The 17,813-nt window shown below is 40.7% G+C and overlaps 1 long non-coding RNA gene across 1 annotated transcript in view; it reads left to right on the top strand.

The window, feature by feature from the left end:
* LOC144285319 (uncharacterized) overlaps positions 1 to 17,167 on the top strand; it is a 122,350-nt gene extending 105,183 nt beyond the window's left edge. The window contains exon 7 of the long non-coding RNA XR_013353628.1: positions 16,946 to 17,167. This is a non-coding gene — a long non-coding RNA (uncharacterized LOC144285319). The remainder of the gene's footprint in view (positions 1 to 16,945) is intronic.
* The last annotated feature ends 646 nt before the right edge of the window (positions 17,168 to 17,813 follow it).

Below are 17,813 nucleotides of genomic sequence, written 5' to 3'. Positions count from 1 at the left end.
ACCCAGGGGTCCCCCTGTCTGCTAAATATTTTAAGGAAAGTAGGCATAATATTTAAATTTTAAGAGCTTATTTTTGGTCTCTGATTATTTTCTTTAAGAAAATAGCATACTATCTTTCTTCATTCCCTGAAGTCAATAATTATAACTTTCTTGAATATTTTTGCTTTCTTATTGCTTTTCTTTTCTTTTTCTAACTTCTTTCTTCCTCTTTGCTTTTGTTTCTGTCTTTCAAGTTTCCAGCTGGCTATGAATGTCTGGCATCCTTTCATATTTAAGAACAAGGCACTTAAAAGGTAATTAGGCTTGGTCTGATTTTGTTGACTTCTTTGATTTTTCACGTAGGAAATTTTGTTGGCCAGCCAGATTGACCCCAAATGTCATTATTTGTAGGTCTTCTTTTTCTTCCCTCAAGACTGTTTATTTTCTTAAATCTTCTTGAGTAGTATAAAATTAGACAACAGTGTTTTGAAGCTGGAATAAGGGATAAGTTTGCAGATCTCACCCTTAGAATACAATGCCCAGTTAATTCTTCCTGATTTGAATTTAGTGTCTCATGCATACCTTCCTCTGTGCCTGATGTTCCTGAAATGGAGCCAGTTTAATTCCATTCATCCAGAGAATCTATATATATTTCTCAGTGGGGTGAGGAAGGCTAATTGCTTTGTAGCACACAGTGATGGTTTTACTCTTGCCTTGCTGGTACTTGGTGACTCCAGTTTCTTAGTCTTTCTTGGGCGCTTTAGGTAAATTAGTTCTCTCCTCATTGGTTTCTCTCTTTGAAGATTTGGGTTTTACTTTGTTCTGCCCCACTAAGAGCGTTCCTCTTTCTGCTTCTGGATTCATCTGTTGTGGTTCTGCTTTACAGATGTCTTCTAGTCTCATAAGAATGGGACTTGTTCATGTTCTTTTTTCTGTTCTTGTTCTATAGTGTTTTCCAATGAGAGGCTCCGTTTATGAACATAAGGGCATTATGTGTTGGAAAATGTATGTGTGTTACCTAAATTTATCCTGACAAAATCTTTAGAACTAGGGTGACCATATAATCTCTTATCTGAACTGGGGCACTTTAAAATTTGGTTGGAAGAGGGAAGAAGTTTCCATGCTGAGACAACAGGTGTAAACTTGGACTGTGCTGAGAAAACTGGAATATACGATTACCCTATATAGAACTCAAACTTTCCTTTAATCTCTAGAGTACCAACTTTATCATATACATTTATTTAAATAAATACACACACAAATGTGTGTGTGTGTATATATATATATACATATATATGTATATATATATATTTTAACAAAAGTATCTCCCTTTAAAATTTATTCTTTAGTGTAGTGTGTAATGTCCTTCATCTTGGCTTCTGGCATGAATCCATAAGGACTGGACTAGACAGTGACCTGAAAGACAGCCATTATGTTGTACTCAAAATTGCCCCTTATTTCCTGACTTACTATTCTCTTTAGTCCAGACTTGCTCACTTCAACTCCTTCTTCCCTTGGAATGGATTATGGCTCAGGAGACTCCCTAGTGCTTCTTGCAAACTGATCCTTGGAAGGTTTGCCCCACCAACCTTCCTCTCATGCCCAGAGATGTTTGAAACATAATGAATACAGTTTGGGATTTTAAGCCTGGAATTCTATGAGTGTCATGTTGTACTGCTGCCTTGGGATTTGAGGGGAAAAAAGGGATGGCAACAAGTTGAATTCACAAGTCCTCTTGGGAAGTTTATGCCAAGCAGCAGATATAAGTCATAACCCCATTACCCTGGTGTGTGAGTGTGTGCACACACATGTCATTATATTGGGACCTTGAAGCTCCTCTTTCTTTTTTCTTTTAAAGATTTTATTTATTTATGAGAGACACAGAGATAGAGAGAGGCAGAGACACAGGCAGAGGGAGAAGCAGGCTCCATTCAGGGAGCCTGATGTGGGACTCGATCTCGAGTCTCCAGGATCATGCCCTGGGCCAAAGGCAGCGCTAAACCGCTGAGCCACCCGGGCTGTCCTCCTTTTTATGTTTAGCTCCCAGGCCCATATCATCACTTCTCAATTCAATATAATTCAGTTTATTTAATTCAGGTGCATTTCAACATACATCAGTGCCCACTTAGTATCAGATACCAGGTGGGGACTAAGCACATGAAGGTGAATTCTTGCTATCAGGGATGCTATAGTCTAGTTGGGTATAGATGTAAGAGGGTCAATATTTTTGGGAGACCTTCCTTAGAGGTAGTTCCTTTCATATAGACAGAGGAAGAAGAAAGACTCTCTTCTGGTGTAGGAGGAAAGAATTTGAGGGTAGAGAGAAGAAATACCAGAGGGGTTTGGGGAAAACCTAGTGTAGGAAATGTCTTCCTTATTCTACATTCTCAAGTCATAGCTTGAGAAAATTTTAAGACCTTTAAAGGTGTTCCACTTTCACTGTGGTGCCTGATAACATGGTGCTGATTAGGGGAATAATGTAGATTATAACTGGCTGGGGAAGTGTCCATAGCTGGGCCTGAGACAGTTTCCAGTTTTCCAGGGTCCATGCATAATGTCCAAGGAATCAGAGGTTCCTGAGTGTTTCAGAGTTGGTGGAGGGGGGCATGCAAATGTTAGAGAAGTGATAGGTTGAGAAGGCCTGTTACTGGGGCAGGGAGACCATATCCTCAGTTATAGATGCCATCAGCCTGCCCCAAATGAACAGGACAGAATTAGTTACATGGTGGTAGATGCCAGCACAGTACTCAGTGGCCAGACCAGGTCAGCCATTACTAAGAGTATCCCATTCATCATAGTTATGGTTGGATCAATACCTAAGCTGGAGATAGGAGATAAGCCATGAGCTGATAGAGTACCCATTAGTCAATGGCCTAGAGCAGGAGTACAGAGGAATGGGTTGGAGAACACAGAAGTCACACGAAGTGAGGTATTGGATAGGAGAAGTACACAGCCTCAAAACAGAGTTGGTTTGGGAGTGAATGTAGGTCTGTGGGATTGTGACCAGAAGTATCCCCTCTGCTCCCACAATTGGATGTTGTTTTAGTTTCCCCCTTTTATTTTTTTTAAAGTAGTTTCCATGCACAGCATGGAGCCCAATGTGAGGCCTGAATCCATGACCCTGACACCAAAACCTGAACTGAAATCAGGAGTCGGATGCTTAACTGGCTGAGCCACCCAGAAGCCCATGTTTTAGTCTCCTATTATTGCTGTACACAATAACTACAAACTTAGTGTATTGTCTTAAAAGTCTGGAGGTCAGAAGTTCAAAATGGATCTCACTGGGCTGAAATCAATATGTTGACAGGGTTGTGTTCCTTCTGGAGTTTCTAGGGGAGAATCACATTTCTTGCCATTTCCAGCTTCTAGTGATGATGCAATTTTGGCTTGCCGCTCCTGCCTCCATCTTTAAAGCCAGGAACATAAGGCCAAATATTTCTCATGATGCCATCTCTCTGGTCTCTCTTCTGCCTCCCTCTTATACTTACCCTCATGATTATACTAGCTAATCCAGGATAATCTCCCTATCTTAAAGTCAGCTGATTAGCAACTTTAATTCTATCTGCAACCTTTACTTCCATTTGCCATGAAACCTAAAATATTGATAAGTTCTGGGACTTGAACATAGGTATTCTTGTGGGAAGGCATTGTTCTACCTACTGCAGATGTTTCCCCACAAGGCCACACTGTGGCCTTTACATGTGATTGTAAAGTAGCAGGCACCTGTCTGGCTGATGGCTTTAAGGAAGGGGTTGGCAATTTAGCTGTATTTTGAAGAAAAGATAGAGGTTAGCGAAGTAAAGAGAGTGAATTCCAGATAAGGAAGAAATGTGAGTAAAGGATCAGAGTTGGGAATGTGAAGAAGGAATGCAAGAAGTTTGATGACAGCAGAAGGTGCCTATGAGCGAAGAGAGAGAGAGGTGAGATTGGAAAGGATGGTAAGAGACAACCGTTCCATGCCTTGAAGTTTAGACAGAAGGCACTGGAGAGACATTGAAAGCTTTCATGGGATCAGATAAGAAAAGATCACAAAAATATGTAAAGATATATGGTCATTAAATCGTTTGATTCCCCTCACTCAGGCAATCTTTGATTTTATGCTCTTGAGTTTTATTGGAATTGTCCAATAAGATTCACTGCATGATTTACCAAAATGTAGTTGAAGAAGTTCATTTTGTAGTTTCCCAAAGATATGGATCCATGTGATAAATGTTCCTTGTGTGGAGTGCCAAAGTCTGTCTCTTGACATTTATATGTTTTCTAACTCAGGCATCATGAACTGTATCAGCTAGTGATTTTTTGTTTGTGTTTGTTTGGCTTCCATGAAGCTCACAGAGAAATACTAAATTGCTAAGTGCCTTATTTCTCTCATACATTTATATATATTTTTAATTCCATCTGCAAGAATTGGTGGCCTCCAATTTTTCTTCTATGTCTCTGCGAGGGATAATGCTGTTAACCCCAAATATCATGAGGTTAAGCACATTGGATATTTCTGTCTTTCTTGCATACAATATTCCTGATTCCAAGTATTCCTGATTCCAAATACCTCCAAATGGTGAGTTTAGGAACCCAGGATGCTTCCTTTTTGACACTCCACCCTGATGAAGGCCTAAGAGTGCTCTGGATTTTAGTGGCAGTTGAGGAAGAGATGGGGGATTGTGTATGGGTGGCAATGTGCATGTAACTTCTGCTTATTTTCCATGGACCAACCTCTGTTGTTATGGACTGAATGTTTGTGTCCCCACAAAATCCATGTGTAGATGTGAAGGTCATAGGAGGTGGGGCCTTTGGGATTTAATTAGGATTAGATGAGGTCATGAGGGTGAGGTCCTTATGATGGCATTCATCAGCGTCCTTATAAGAAGAGATCAGAGCATCCCCCCTCTCTCCCCACCATGTGATGATACAACAAAAAGACAGTGGCTGCATACCAGGGAGAGAGCTTTCACCAGAAAGAGATTGGAACCAAATCAGACAGCACCTTGATCTTTGACTTCCTAGCTGATCCAAAACTGGGAGAAATAAATTTAATTGTTCTGTTGTTTAAGCCACCTATTTAATGGCATTTTGTTATAACATCCTGAGCTGACTGACTATCCTCTGGTTACCAGGTACCTATTTTGTCCTCACACGTGGAAGATACTCCAAAGCCTTATCTAGTCACATCCTCAAACTCCAAGTGCAGGATCTCTGGCTGATGATATGCACTTGTCTCCATTAGATCTGCATGTGGCTCCTATGGACATATGAAGATAAACTGAAAAGATGATTGTCCCCTTTGCAAATTCCAACATTCTATGCACAGCAGGGACTGGATAACTCACAAAGGACTCCCATTCATGAAATGGAAAGGTGGGAACTGCATATGGCTGGTCCAGAGCAAGAAGGAGATTTTGTCAGGCAGGTGGGGTGAGGCCCCTCTGTCTAGCAGTAGGAAGTTTTTCGAATTGACCTGACTCTGATTTGAGTGAAGAATTGCCTTGTTCATTGTGCTCTATGACTACTATTCTCCCCTCTGTGAGGGTCTACCAAGTCCCTTTCCTCCACAGCCCCCTGAAGTAGGCTTTAGGAGGATACCCCTTCTTGGGGACTGTAGAGCTTTCCTGGTCTGGTACCAAATCAAACAAATCTGGGCAGTCACAGACTTCTTTGGGGGAAAAAAAATCTCAGAAGCTTAATTCTCTTCTTGTCTCTTTGCTTCCACGTTGTCCTAAGTACTAGGAACCATCCTCTAAATCCCTTCTAGCCACAATTCTCCAATTTGGCTTATTTCTTTGTATCCTTGTTTCATTTGGATGACATCTGCAAAAATATGCTTTAGTGGGAAGATGCCTCTCCTTAATCTAACCTTTATCCCAGGGCAGGGTCTTGCTCTAGAAGGCAACCTATAGAATGGGAGAAGATATTTGCAAATGACATATCAGATAAAGGCCTACTATCCAAAATCTATAAAGAACTCTTCAAACTCAACACACAAAAACCAAAAAAATCCAGTCAAGAAATGGGCAGAAGACATGAACAGATATTTCTCCAAAGGAGACATACAAATGACTAACAGACACATGAAAAAACACTCAACGTCACTCATCATCAGGGAAATACAAATTGAAACCACAATGAAATATCACCTCATAACCAGTCAGAATGGCTAAAATGAACAACTCAGGAAATGACAGATGTTGGCGAGATGCAGAAAAAGGTGAACCCTCTTGCACTATTGGTGGGAATGCAAGCTGATGCAGCCACTCTGGAAAACAGCATAGAGGTTCCTCAAAAAGGTAAAAATAGAAATACCCTATGACCTAGCAATTACACTAGTAAGTATTTATTCAAAGGATACAAAAATATTGATTTGAAGGGGTACATGCACCCCAATGTTTATAGCAAAAATATCCACAATAGCCAAACAATAGAAAGAGCCCAGATGCCCATTGAAAGATGAATGGATAAAGAAGACGTGTATATATACAATAGGATATTGCTCAGCCATCAAAAAGAATGAAATCTTGCCATTTGCAATGATGTGAATGGAACTGGAGGGTATTATGCTGAGTGAAATAAGCCAATCGGAGAAAGACAATTATATAGTTTCACTCATTTGAGGAATTTAAGAAACAAAACTGACAAACATAGGAGAATGGAGGAAAACATAAAATAAAAATAATAACAGAGAAAGAGGCAAACCATAATAGGCCCATGACTATAGGGAACAGAGGGTTGCTGGAGGGGAGGTGGTGGTGGGATGGAGTAATTGGGTGATGGGCATTAAGCAGGGCATGTGATGTAGCACCAGGTGTTATGTGCATTTGATGAATTAGTAAATTCTAACCCTGAAACTAATAATACACTGTATTTTAACTAACTTGAATTTAAAGAAAAAAATAAAATTTTATTCATTCTTATCTATGACTAGCTGGTGTCTTAAAATAGCAGGCTTTTCCAATCTTTAGAGGCTCAAAATTCAATCTTTCTTTCTACCCCCTCCCTCTCTTTTTATTAAAAACCAAAAGATATCTGGGTCTTTTCTCAACCACTTGTCTAGAGCTACAGGCTCAGTTGGCACGTGATCTGCCTTCCAGGTTATGGCACATAACAGTTTTCACGTTTTGATGTTGAATATTATGGGCCTCACAGATTCCTCTCTGCCTACCACCTGATTGCTAAGCCAATGCTGTGTATTTCAGGTTTTTATTATACCAATATTCCTCCCCAAGTTACAAACTTCCATATTAGGCAAAGTAGTGCTAGCTGCTGTAACAAATAATCCTCCAAATTCCCGTGGCTCATCACAGTAGGAGTTTCTTTCTTTCTCATGTAAAGTTCAAATGGGTATTCCTAATCATCAGGTGGTTCTTCTACAAGCAGAGATCAGCAACCTGGGTTCATTTTATTTTGAGGCTTCAGAGTCCTCTCCCGTCAGAACATGGAGAAAGGGTTTAGGTGGTCATGCCAGGGAGGTATCTATGGGCCAGTCCTGATGTGAGTGGCCTTCTGCTCACATTTCATTGGCTAGAACTTGGTCATTCTGATTTGCACAGGAGGTTATACCTAATTGCAAAAGAGGTTGGGAAACGTGGTCTAGTTTATATCCAGTAAGAGGAGAAATTGAGTTTGCTAAAGAGTGAGCCAGACTTTGCCAATCATCTTTACTTAACTGTCTTGTGCATGTGCTTTAATATTGTGACTTCCTTTGGATCCTTTTGGAAACAGGCATGTTATAAACTAATTTTAAAAGATATACGATCTGCCTCTCTTCTTCCAGATTTTTTTTTCCCTATAAAATATAAGGCAGGGAAAAATTATTTAATGGTTTCTTCTCAGTTTGAAAGTCTATCAATTTGGGTTCATCAGTGGTAATGGTCAGACCATCAAAAGACTCCTGAGCACCTAATTCCAGTTTGGAGACTTTTTCCAGGGTCCACTTTCTTCTTCCTTTTCAAATGGCCTTATTCTTCTGCACCTTCTTAATCACTGACCAACCTCTCATCTCACTTGTTTTGGATTCAAGGGTGAGGCTTTTGTCTATGTACTTCCATTTTGATTAATCACTCTTTCTCGAAACTTCTTTGAGTCACAGCTTGCACCCAGTTAGCCCTGTGCTTTTGCTCCTGCTTATCTGGGATAAAAAAAAAGTATGAAGGCTCTGGTGTTCCAAGACAACCTATCCTGGGCACAATATTTGGCAGGCTGCACATTGAGAAGTTCTAGTGGATGGCAAGATCCTTAATCTGGGCGCTTGTTCACCCCCCTCCCCTGCACCCTGTCCTTTGATCTGGCTGCCCTTGCAGCACTCGGGGACTACCCAACTGCCTCCTGATGGGCCATCTGTAGGCACATTTGCTTTCTGGCAAATTTCTTTGCATAAGCGGCTTTTAAGCATGATTTGTGTGACTGATCCAGGTTTCTGATTTCAAATCACATCCTGAATATTTACTGTCCCTCTTTTGTTCACTATTTTCTACAAAACTGGAACCCTTTTATTCCCCCCTGTCAATATACTCTTCCTAGCCTTTTGCATAATAAAAAGCTTGGGTTTCAGCATTAATCATTGTGATTAATGTGATTCCACTAATAACCTTTTTCTACTTGGGAAGGCTCCAATTATGACTATATTTTGTGTTTGGCCTTGGGCCAGTTTCTAACCCAGTGATCCAGGTTTTCATTGGTTTCATGATTCCACAGCATGGACATTAACCTCTCCTGATCCACTTTCTCCTCCATATTTCAGCAGAGCCCATCCTCCAGACCTTCTGCTGACCCACCTTTGGATATAATGAGACTGGCTGCTTGGGGAGGGAAGGTCTGCCTCTCTCACATTCTCAGTATGCTCAGACACAAGCCTATTCAGGGATTCTTGATGGTTCCCCCAAAGGTGATATCAAGCCACATTTAGGCTTCATAATTCTTTGGCTTATCATTCACCCTTATAATTAGTAATGGAACCTTGCCAGAAACTTAAAAAAATTATGTTCTTCAAGGAGACTTTTCAAAGGACTCTTCAGTTTAAACTATTCAAAAGCTCTGGTCTCCTCTCAGACACAGTAGGGGAAATAGACTAGCTCTTCAGGGACATAGTAGGGAAAAGAATATTGTCTTCAAGGTCAGGATTAGTTGTGAGACCCTGAGAAAATTATTTAACTTCTATGAGTCTCAATTTCCTCATTTGTGAAATGGGACGATGATAGCTTTGCAGGAATGGGATGAAGGTTAAATTGAAAAGTGTATCTAAAGAGACTAGTGGTTCCATTTCCACTAATACAATAATTTAAGTGGTCTGAAAACCTTCCTACTAGAAAATGCCTAGAAATGTTGAGGAGACTATAACAAACATCCTTTGAAATGCCTAAAAAGTAAGAGAGAATTCCCAGAAGCTGGGAACAGAAGGGACTAAAGACAAGGGCTGATGGCCCAGCAAGTCTTGGGAAGTGAGAGTTTACTGTTTCTGATCCACAAAGGTTTTGGACCATAAAGCTCACATAGAGATGGGAGATGAGGTTTTGGGCTCTTGCATGGCAGGGAATTGGAACTGAGGCTGCTGAAAACGTCTGGGGCACTTGAAAGGCTATATCCTTGAAGAAACAGCTAGATATTATATTCCATTGCAGAGATACTGCAATGGACTTTATCTGTCTCCTCCTGGGTTCTGAGTGGGGGTAAATTTCCTCTTGAGAATTCATAGCAGTATCCATTTATAACAAACTCCTTGCACAAGCCTAGGGTTTTTTAAAAAAATATTTTTTTTACTTATTCATGAGAGACACAGAGAGGCAGAGACATAGGCAGAAAGAGAAGCAGGCTCCCTGTGGAGAGACCGATGTGGGACTCGATCCCAGGACCCCAGGATCATGGCCTGAGCCAAAGGAAGATGCTCAACCACTGAGCCACCCAGGCATCCCAAGTCTGGGGCTCTAATGTAGACTGCCTGCATGGTCTTAGAAACCCCTACGCCAAAATCACCACTTGTTCCAAGCAGGTGATACTCTCAGGATGACTACAGTTGCAAATATAAAACTACCTTAGAAACCTGGGTAGATTTTTAACTCTTCCCACTTGGTATTTCCACAGAAAAAGCCCCACTAGAATTTAGCTCAATAACCAAATTACAAAATGCACAAGGAAAGCACCTGCCATATCTAAGAGTTATCAGGTAAAACATAAGTTTGGAGTCCAGGAGCTCCCAATCACAGAGCTATTTGATAGAGACCACGAAATGAGAACACTCAAAAATTGTCAAAATTATAATAGGAAGAAGTGAGAATGTGGGAAAAGAATGAAGCAGTATAGTCAAAGAGAACCTATAGAAATGAAAAATTCAGTCATTGAGATGAAAACTCAATGGGCAGAGTAAAGAATGTATTGGCTATGGTGGCAAGAATACAAGGAAACTCAAATGCTTCCAATCATTAGGTGCTCAGAAATTCAGTCCGTAATTCCTATTTGGGAAACATTGAGGTGTTTATTTTCTCTTTGTGGTATACTTGAAGGTGAAGAGGGGTTAGAAATGTCCACATCTATTTTCAGATCTGCAAATTAAATTGTGAGTTCCATGTGTCTTTAGTGTGGTTAATCACTACTGTAGTACCATTTTCTCTATGGTGGTTCTTTCTCTTTCACCTTCCTTCATTCTCATCAACACCAGGAGTTCATGGCCTTATGCTTTCACTCCACTTCCCCTGCCAGAATGTCATCCCAGGAGAGGACCTTACAGATCTACATACAGCATAGGGTGCTGGAAAATGTTCAGGATTAGGAATCTGAAAACTTGGGCTTGAGAAGTGGCTCCATCACTGAAGAGGTATCTATAAAATTGGAATCATAACCCCTTTTCTTTTTCTTAAAGATTTTATGTATTTATTTGAGAGAGATCAAGCACAGAGCGAGAGTGAGAGGGAGAAGCAGACTCCCTGCTGAGCAGAGAGCCCAATGCGGGGCTCAATCCTAGGACCCTGAGATCATGACCTGAGCCAAAGGCAGACACTTAGCCGACTGAGCCACCCAGGTGCACCTCATGTTCCCTTTTCTTATTCTACAGAGTGATTGACAAGATGAGCTAGATCCTGTTTTGACAGCATATTGTAAGTGGCAAAGGATGATACAAATTACAAAGTTGCTATTATTGCTGCTCCTATCAAGAAATGATTAGAAGGCTCAGGGGCTATTTCTTTCATGACCATTTGCTTTCAACAGGGAAGCCTATAAACTAAATGAACAGGTCTTCAATGATAGGAGTTCAGACATTGGTGGGCAACATGGGAAGCATTTGTGGAACCTTCTTATTAACCCTGAAATCACACCAAATAGGCAATTATCTTCCTTGTTCAATTTGTAGCTCATATATTCCACATGTACTTGGGGGTAGGGTAGTATGGGGTGATAAAGGGTGATAAGCTTCTGCAAAGTGACTGTGCATATCAAAATTGAGTTTCGAAAGGCAAAGTTGGGCTTAGAGGGGGAAAGTGTCTGTGTCTCTGTTCCTCCCTAGCACAAGTGAGTTCTCATAGTTGAGCATTTTAATGTTCGTTTTCTGTTTGCATTACCTACTCCATGAAGAGTCATATTCTTATTCTTTGCCAATTTTCTTCTCTCTGCTGGGTAGTTTATCTTTTTCTTATTGATTTAGCAGGTTCTCTTTCTATATGAAAGGAATTATATCTTTATTTATAATACTATTTACAAATTTTTCTCTGGTTTTAATGTACCTTTTAACTTGGCTAATGTTTCAAAGATTTAGAAACATTTTTACTTCCAGGCTTTGTACCATTTTTATTGTCTTACATGGATTTTTTTAAGACTTTATTTATTTAAAGAGAACCCACGTGTGCAAGTGGGGAGAGGGGTCAGAGGGAGAGAGAGAGAATCTCAAGCAGACTTCCTGCTAAGCATGGAGCCCAGCGCAGGGCTTGATCTCAACACTCTGAGATCCTGACCTGAGCGGGAATCGAGAGTTGGACACTCAATTGACTGAGCCACCCAGGTGCCCCTGGCATGGATTCTCATGAGACTTTTGTGGTTTTACTTTGGTGTGAGATGTAAAATATGAATCCAAAAAAGAGTGAAGAATTTCTTTGTATCTAGATGAAGTTTCTATTACTTCTCCTTTCCCTAAAGAGTCCTTAGAGGTCTGAGCAATCTCTTTCCTTTCAGAAACTTCAGAGATCTCTCAGATATGTGGGCAGATTTGGTTCTAGCCTGTGCAGTTTACATGGGAAAGGGGCATTAAAAAAAATTCTTCTATTTGCTGTACTCCTTTGAGAATTATTTCCAACAGAGATCAGGTTTCTCTATTATTAAATATCTAAAAAGTTTAGTGGGTGATACAAAGTCATAGATGTATTTCCAATGTATCAGCTAACCAGAGACAGCTAGGGAAAGTCTCTGTGCAGCAGTAAATGTGAGGTGGTGAGAGGGTGGGTGGCTGGAGCTGAAGGAGGCAGAGGGCGGAACTGCTGGACTGAACAGGGTTCGCCACAATGGTATAAGTGGTAAAGCAGATTCCCGATGCAGGGTGTCATCAGACCCCATTGCAGGTAACAGATTGAACACCCCTCCTTTCTCCAGCTCGCTGGAAAGGGGGGTTACCTATGTGAGGATGACGGTCTTGGATAGAGTCGGTGGGAGGAAAGAAAACACCATGGACCCCATGGTGTTGTGCATGTGAGCAAGATCTCACCTGTCACCTAAGCTTTTTCTCATTCCCTTCTTCATCTTGTTTCCTTCCTTTCTTCTACTTCTCTTCCGGCAGCTTCCCTGGCAGTCTGCATGCAGTGGTGGTGCAGGAAGTAGGGGGATTTTCTTCACTCCTATTGGAGATCAGCTCACCTCTAACCCCCATGGGGGACCTCTTATCTTCCATGCAACAGAGCTGATCACACTTACTGAAGTGGATCAGGCAGGTCCCAACCCCCCCCCCCAACCTCTTTTAGAGATGGAGAGGGGAGGGGCAGAGGGAGAGGGAGAAAGAAGATCTCCAGCAGACTCCCATGCTGAGCAGGGAGCCCTCCGTGGGGCTCGATCTTATAACCTTGAGACGAAATCAAGAGTGGGAAGCTTAATCCACTGAGCCACCCAGGTGGCCCTTCCAATCTTCTCTTTATAGGGGATACAAGGAGCTATTTTTGCTTCTCCAAAGCTGGATGATTTCCTGAAGTGGTGCTGCTCATAGGTCCTTGATAGAAAACCACCACAGCAGTGCTCCCCTGTTTGCCAGGACCAAAGGGTAGGGAAACGCGGTCCAGGGGAGCAGTTTCATATATATTAGCTAAGGCTGTAGCATGGAAGTATAGAATTTCAGGGTCTCTGCAATGATTGATTGAAATTATCTCATTTTACTGATAAGAAACAAAAAGTAAATCACTTAGTTGTCCAAGGTCACAGAAGTTAGCAGAGCCAGAACTTGATCCCAAGTCTTTTGACTTGAATTCATTTAATCTTGTAATAGGTCATGTAAGACCTGAAATCCTAAATTGAAAGCTGCCTGATTGTTGCTATATGAAGTGTCAGAATTTTGTGATGCCTGGGTGGCTCAGTGGTTGAGCGTCTGTCTTGGCTCAGGGCATGATCCCGAGTCTGGGATCGAGTCCTGCATCGGGCTAGCTGTGAGGATCCCTCTTCTCCCGTTGCCTATGTCTCTGCCTCCCTCTCCCTCCCTCTCTCTCTCTCTCTCTCTCTCTCTGTATCTCATGAATAAATAAATAAAATATTAAAAAAAAAGAAGTGTCAGAACTTCTAGATGGGTTAGATTGGGGGTGTGTGTGGATATGATAGTTGCTCACCTGATAGCTCTTCTCCCATTTTTTAAAAAAAGATTTTATTCATGGCTCTATGCTGGCAGCCTGAAGTGGGACTCGATCCCAGGTCTCCAGGATCATGCCCTGAGCCAAAGGCAGATGCTAAACTGCTGAGCCACCCAGGGATCCCCTCTTCTCCCATTTTTATTATTAACAGAACCCAAGCTAAAAGATAATGGAGTGTCCACTAAAAAAGCACATTTCCATTTTGCAGATGGGATGAGCATGTGATTAGTTGTAGACATGCAATGTCTACTTTCTGAGGGGATTAAGCCACTGTAAGTAGATCTTTCTGTTATTTGCATATTCCTGTGATATTATCCCCAAAGAAATCTCTCTCTTTGTATATGCTCTAATTCCTAGAAAATAGCCTTATAACTTTACTAAACAGCACTGAATATGTTAGCAAACAGATTATTAGAGGGTGAAATTATTTACATTACCAAAAGATTTTTTTATATTACAAAAGGATCACAGGATCCATTTCAACTGCATCTTTTTCAGTGTTTGTTTATAGATCATTTCATATTTAACAGAGGAGAAACTAAAAGCTGAGCTGTTCCATGCTACTGCGGATTAAGAATCAATCAGAAACAAAGATAAAACAAATCTGAAAGTATAATGCTCAAAAAAGACATTCACATTACTACTTAATTGTTCTTCTCCTCCTCCTGCTCTCCTTCTTCCTCCCCCCATACCCCACTTCTTTTTCTTTTTTTAACCAGGCAGGAAACTCAAACATGATGTGTCCTGGTTCAATGCCAGATGCCTAGCACCTTAGTAGAGTAAAACTGAACACATTTCTTACCACATATCATTTTTACATGAAACTTACTCTTCAGGTATTTTTCTGCCTTTCTATTAAAAGCCCCTCTAACCCTCCTGGATGCCCAGACTTGAAATCTCCATCTTTTTTCTTTCCCCATCCCAACATTCAATCAGTTGTCAAACCTTGAGTGGGTGGGTGGGGAATGGAGAGAAGGATCCCGAAGTGGATTTATCCAGTTGTTCTCTGTAACCTCAGTCACACATGCTCTTTGGTCTGACCACTCATTAGCTGCTTGCATGGGAAATATCAATTTGTGTGATGGTGACATTTGAGGCTTACATGATTGCTTTGATATATTAGTTTTGGAGACCAAACACTCCAATTATAGCCAACAGAACACTTTTAATTGGGACTCAGAGGTAAAAGGACTTTCTGTTGCCATAGTTTCAGAGGCGCATATGTGGTCAAGCTGCCTAAAGCTGGATTTATTTTCAGATGTAAGATATTACTGACAGTGAGCTCTGGTGACTAAGGGACATCTGCTGTTCTGGTAGGGGTGGAGTGTGATCTTGAGGCTAGGCTAAAACCGAGCTCTTAGGCAGGGCACATTCTGTAATGGTGATGCTTTCAGTGCCTTCAATTTCCTATCCTTGGATTGTGAGTATATGTCTTAAGAAGAAATATTAACCTATACCGCTGTGAGTACTTTGCCAATAGACTAATATTCTGAGCTTCAGAAAAAAGAAAGGGAAGAAGAAAGAAAGAAAAGAAAAAAAAAACAGGAAAGGATACTTCTAAGCAAGTTAGTGACTTTAGCATCTTGATCTAGTTCCTGTAGTTGGAGAATCTCATGGACACAGTCAAGGGTATAAAAGGAAGAAAAACCTGCACCTGACCCTAGAAATACTTGTAGCCATATGCCTGTGAGAGACCACAGACTTTCTGCTAAGAATGGATCAAAAGAACGACTGATTGGACTCATGACTTCTTTTGTGCTTAAAACCAGCTTGCCTAAGGAGGAGAGTAGGAGAGACTTCTTTGGAATTTAGCAACTCCCTTTCATTCTGAGAGGAGGCCAACAGGAGGCAAGGGTGGGCTGCAGGCAGTTGAGTCTCCAGTTGAGTTGTATCTGGATCCTGCAAGAAGAAGCTCATTAAGTGCCCTGTGCCCCCCTGGTACCTGCTTACAGATGGCATTTGACACAGACGTCTCCGTCAGGCAAACACAGGGCACTCCCCAGCAACTCTTGGCGGCCACTCCAGCATGGCAGAGAGAATTGTTAACACAGAGATTTAAAATTTCTGCTGTGATATTTGACAGCCTCAGCTACTTCCCTCATTCTGCTGGATCTCTGGAATTCTGCAGTAAACTTATTCTCTTCTCCCTTCATCAGGGTTAAAGGCTGGTTAAAAATGGGGCTATAAAACCATCTCACCTTCTAAAACAGGGAAATTGCATAGGCCATGTTTTCTAAGTATGGCGTTATTAATAAATAAGAGTTGCACTAAAAACTCAACCACTTGAAAATTAAAAACAAAACAGAACAAATGCAAAACAGTCACTTAAATGCTGCCTAGGTCAAGGGGAATATGAGAAGTACAATTAGAGTATAATTAGACAATGATGACATTAGGGATGCTGGATGTTAAAATATGCAGGATGACTAAAATTGTACTCAGGGAAAATGCATAGCCTGAAATACCTTACTTTTAAATAAGGAACAACTGCATGCAGGATTTAATTCAATAATTAGAAAACAAAATAGACTTATGTAAATCAAATCAAAATTATGGGCAGTCTTAAAAATTGTAATATCGTAGACAAGTTGCTAGCCACTCAAATCAGGAATTAGGAGAAAACATAAGCATACGAAATGAGGCATTAGAAAGAGCATATAGCAACTGATATTAAACCAGGATATTCAGGGGCATCTGGGTGGCTCAGTGGTTGAGCGTTTGCCTTTGGCCCAGGTTGTAATCCTGGGGTCCTGGGATCGAGTTCTGCATTCAGGCTCCCTACAGGAAGTCTGCTCCTCTCTCTGCCTATGTCTCTGCCTCTCTCTCTGTGTCTCTCATGAATAAATAAATAAAATCTTTAAAAAAAACCTTGGGATAGTCAATTCTACTACACAGAAACAAATTTGAGATTCCAAGAAATACATGAATTTCTGAGACAACATAAATTAATAAATAATTTGCTCAACAAGAAGGAGAAACCCTGAATAGCCTATTAGCCAGGGAGAAATTTTATTTATTTTTTTCCAGTTTTATTATCGACTATAAGTTTAAGGTATACAATGTCATAATATATATATCAAAATGATATAGATGTTGAAATTACATCTATTTATCAAAATGATTACCACAATAAGGCTGATTAACACCTCCATCTTCTCACAATTTTACAGTTTTTGTGTGTGCCCTTATAAAAGAGACCAGGGAGAAACCTTGCTCTTTCTGACATGGTGAGGACACAGGGAGAAAGAAGACTGCTCTCTATGATCCAGAATGGACTCTTGCCAGACACTGGATCTGCCCACACTTTGATCTAGGGCTTTCCAACTCCCAGAACTGTGAGAAATAAATTTCTATTATTTAAGTTACCTAGTCTATTGTATATTATAGCAGCTCAAATGGACAAAGATATGGACATAAATGGGAAAATTGGTGAAATCCAAACAAAGTCTGGAATTTGGTTAATAGTAACCTCACAATGTCAGCTGCTTAGTTTTGACAAAGGTGCCTGGTGCTGTTAAGAGACTGGTGTTGGGGAAAACTGGTGAGGAGTGTACTGGAAATCTCTGCACTGTCTTTGCAACTTTTCTGTAAATTCAACACTACTATAAAATTAAAAGTTTATTTAACAATTGATATGTCACTTACTTTCACAGATATTGTGACAATTAAAGGTAATACGGTAAGTAAGCACTTAGCAATACTCAATAAGGAATAGCCATACGGAGCTAGCTTCACCTTGAGCTGGAGAGATCTTTTTTCTCCCCATTGGTGCGTCTCAATAAACAACAATGTAGGGAATAGATGCAGTAGCTTTCCATCTCGCCCTGAGCCCCTTTCTCCCCACTCCCTGTCCTGCCCAGCAGTAGAAACCTTCCCACACAGCTACGGCAACTTTTTAGTAGTTTGGACCAAGATTTATTGTCAATGGCCAACGGCCAATTGCCTCTTTTTCTTTCTTTCTTTCTTTCTTTCTTTCTTTCTTTCTTTCTTTCTTTCTTTCTTCTTTCTTTCTTCTTTCTTTCTTTCTTTCTTTCTTTC

Source organism: Canis aureus, chromosome 16, assembly GCF_053574225.1.
Source record: "Canis aureus isolate CA01 chromosome 16, VMU_Caureus_v.1.0, whole genome shotgun sequence".
In the NCBI taxonomy this organism is placed as follows: domain Eukaryota; kingdom Metazoa; phylum Chordata; class Mammalia; order Carnivora; family Canidae; genus Canis; species Canis aureus.
This window is presented reverse-complemented; position numbering and strand designations above follow the sequence as displayed.